Genomic DNA, 3604 nt, shown 5'->3' with positions numbered 1-3604 from the left:
AATCCGACTTGCGTGTGTCGAGAACGAATTGGCGACGAGTAGCCGAGTACAGTACAGAGTACAATGGTGAGGAATTCTTGATACGGCAAGAGCCACCCCGGCTTTCGGTTACTAAAGTAAAGTAAGGAAAGTTTTTGGAACATCTTTCATGGCTTTCGAGTGATACTTACTTTACTTTACTTTACTTTAGTGGTAACTTAGTGGGCACTTTAGTGGTCCGTTACAGATCCTGCGCCGAACAAATTATGGTCCTCCAGTACTGTCGGTCCTGGGCTGCCGTTCTCCAAATCCCACGAACACCAGCTGAACGTGCATCGCCTTCGACAGCACACACCCACCGGGTGCGTGGTCTGCCTCGGAGTCTACGGCCTCTTCCTGGTTCTCTGCTGAAAATAGTTTTAGCTACTCTTTCGTCGGGCATTCTGGCCACGTGTCCAACCCACCGCAGCCTGCCACATTGCACTACCTTCTTTGTATTTGTATACTTGCTATAGCTTGTGATTCATGCGTCTGCGCCACACTTCATTTTCCATTTTGTCACCAAGTATAGATTATAGAATTTCACGCTCAAAAACCCCAAGCACTCACCGATCAGCTTCCTTTAGCGTCCATGATTCGTGTCCGTAAAGGGCCACCTGGAGGATTAGTGTTCTGTAGAGTGCAAGTTTTGTGCGAATTTGCAAACTACGGGACTTCAGCTGGCTACGTAATCCGTAGAAAGCCCGATTCGCGGTTGCAACTCGTCGTTTCACTTCGCGGCTTACATCGTTGTCACATGTCACGAGTGTACCAAGGTATATAAATTCCTTCACTACTTCATATCGTTCCCCATCTAACTCCACCTCGGCACCAACACCACTTGGGCTCCCACGTTCCCTACCAGCAACCATGTACTTCGTTTTGGCGGTGTTAATAGCAAGTCCCAATCTCGCCGCCTCCCTTTTAAAAGTCCTGATGGTCTCTTTTACTGCTCTACGGTTGATTCCGATGATATCGACGTCATCCGCAAAGCCAAGAAGCATGTGAGATTTCGTGATGATAGTTCCATTCCTTTTCACGTTTGCCCTTCGTAATGCACCTTCCAAGGCAATGTTGAATAGCAGGTTAGATAGTGCATCCCCTTGCTTCAGTCCATCCAACGTCACGAAAGCAGCCGAGGTCTCACTCGCTATTTTAACGCATGATTTGGATCCGTCCAGCGACGCACGAATCAGCGTAACTAGTTTCGTCGGAAAACCATGTTCTAGCATTATCTGCCACAGTTCATTTCGTTTAACTGAATCGTACGCCGCTTTAAAGTCCACAAACAGATGGTGTGTCTGCAAGTTGTACTCCCGGAACTTGTCTAGCAACTGACGCAGGGTAAATATCTGATCCGTCGTGGAGCGACCCCCACGAAACCCAGCTTGGTACTCGTCAACGAAGGACTCCGCTAACGGTCTCAGTCTGTAGAACAGGATACGGGAAAGCACCTTGTAGGTAGAATTGACCAATGTAATTCCTCGGTAGTTTTTACACTCCAGTCGATGTCTCGTTTTGAAAATTGGGCAAATGAGGTCATTCAACCACTCCTCCGGCATTTGTTCTTCCTCCCAGATCCTGACAATGATCTGGTGGATTGCTTCGTACAGCCGCCTTCTCCCCGCGAGAAGAAGTTCAGCCGGGATACCGTCCTTCACAGCAGCCTTACCGTTTTTCAGCTCACTGGTTGCTTTTTTAACCTCCTCCTGTTTTGGTGGTTCCACAGCTTGACCATCGCTTACAATTCCTTTCCTATGTCCCTGCTGATCTCCGCATTTATCTCTCCATTTAACAGTGTCTGGAAGTGCACCTTCCACCGGGTTGCTACCGCCGTTTGGTCAGTAAGCAGGTTGCCAGCATTACTATCATTGCATATCACAGGCATGGCCAATTCTTGCATCTCACCGTTTTATAAAAACTCCGTGTGTCGTTGCTGGCGTATCGCTCCTCTGCGCCGGCGTGCACGTGCTCCTCGTACTCGCGTTTCTTTAGCCGATGGATTCTTTTTTTCGCAGCCCTAGTCTCTCTGTACCTCTCTCTGTTTTGACGCGTGACCGCAGTGAGCATGCGACTCCTGGGGCCTGGTTCTTTTCATCTGTCTGGCTCTCTGGCATTCGGCATCAAACCAGCTGTTAAGGCCCAGAAAAGAAGAAAAGAAAGGAAAATTCCTTTCCTGAGCTTAGAGCCGTTTGTCAGACTTCTATGAAGGCAAAAGTTTTTGCAATTTTTGGAAACGTTGATAACAAAGTATTTAACAACATACAAAAAAATTACCAAAAATAACAATTAAATCCTCAATTATAGTTCTTTATGGTACGTACTGATTAGTATTTTAGGCTTTATTTATTACATGAGAGCCGCTGCAAGTCTCGGAAATATTATAGTTAACTAGTTTAGCAGTCTTCTTGCGCTGTATTACAAATCTTAATTATAGCAAAGTAGTGAGAAAGTGTCAAGAAAAGCCACCCGGCAGCATCTTCGGCTGCATCATGGCGAAAATGCACGATGCACGTTATAATCTTCATGAGGAGAGGATTATGATAAGATTACACAAGAAAAGTTAATTATTTTCGTCTGTAATGCGCATATATTCTAATAAAAACCGGTAGGTTTCCTGATCTGTTCTGTTCCCGAACATTGTTTACATGCAGTGTAAGTAAGACAGCTGAGCAGTTTTAAAGTATCGTCTTAGCCCCTATTAAAAATGTATGGGTTTGTTGTTGTGCTTCAATGTGCTTCGCGGATGCTTCCCCTGGGGGTAAAATGGATGGCCCACACAATAATTAAACAATGCAAATTATGATTCATTACTAGATCTTATAATTATTTATAGTTTGCCTAACAGAATTATCGATGCGTTAATGCTAACAAATCAATAATCAACACTAACAATGTTTAACGTTTAATGTAACGAAATATATTTGCTGTAAAGAGCTCTAGCTAATATAATAGAATTGATTATTATATAATTACATTGTTTAAATATTAAGGGGTAAATCCAAATTTCCATTGGCGTTTTCTAAGAAACCGGACACCTCAAATGTTTTTCAATATTATTGTCATTGACAAGCCTATAAACTATGTATGCCCGTGTAGGAGACTGTCATAAAATTGTGGGACCCTTCGACTCAAACATGTATGATGGTTGTAAAAAATGCCCTTATTTCAAGTGTAACAAGAATTTTGTGTAAGCCAAAAATGAAACAAATTCAAAAACGAAACAGATTTTGATTTGAAAAACATTTAAAGAATAGTAATTTTAAATTTTTGTAGCTTTTGTGGTTTTATTTTTATGATTGAAATCTGTTTTGGTTGCAGTCTTTTGAGTTAAGTATCAGGTTGTAAATGCAAGTGAAACTGAAAGCTTCATATTATTATTTACGATAACTTTTGTAGATTTTCCAAAAACTTTTTTTTGAAATTGAGTAATTCAATTAACAAAATTGAATAACTTTCATGATCATTAGGAATTTTCTTTTTACCTATGTATCTAAAATGTCTTTTCGAAACATATTTGCAAATCAATAGTAGATTTTGATAAAGAACAAAAAATGTACAGTTTCTTAGAAATCCACCTGGCAGC

Source organism: Sabethes cyaneus, chromosome 3, assembly GCF_943734655.1.
Source record: "Sabethes cyaneus chromosome 3, idSabCyanKW18_F2, whole genome shotgun sequence".
Lineage (NCBI taxonomy): Eukaryota > Metazoa > Arthropoda > Insecta > Diptera > Culicidae > Sabethes > Sabethes cyaneus.
The sequence above is the reverse complement of the archived record's forward strand: the minus strand, read 5'-3'. Positions refer to the sequence as shown.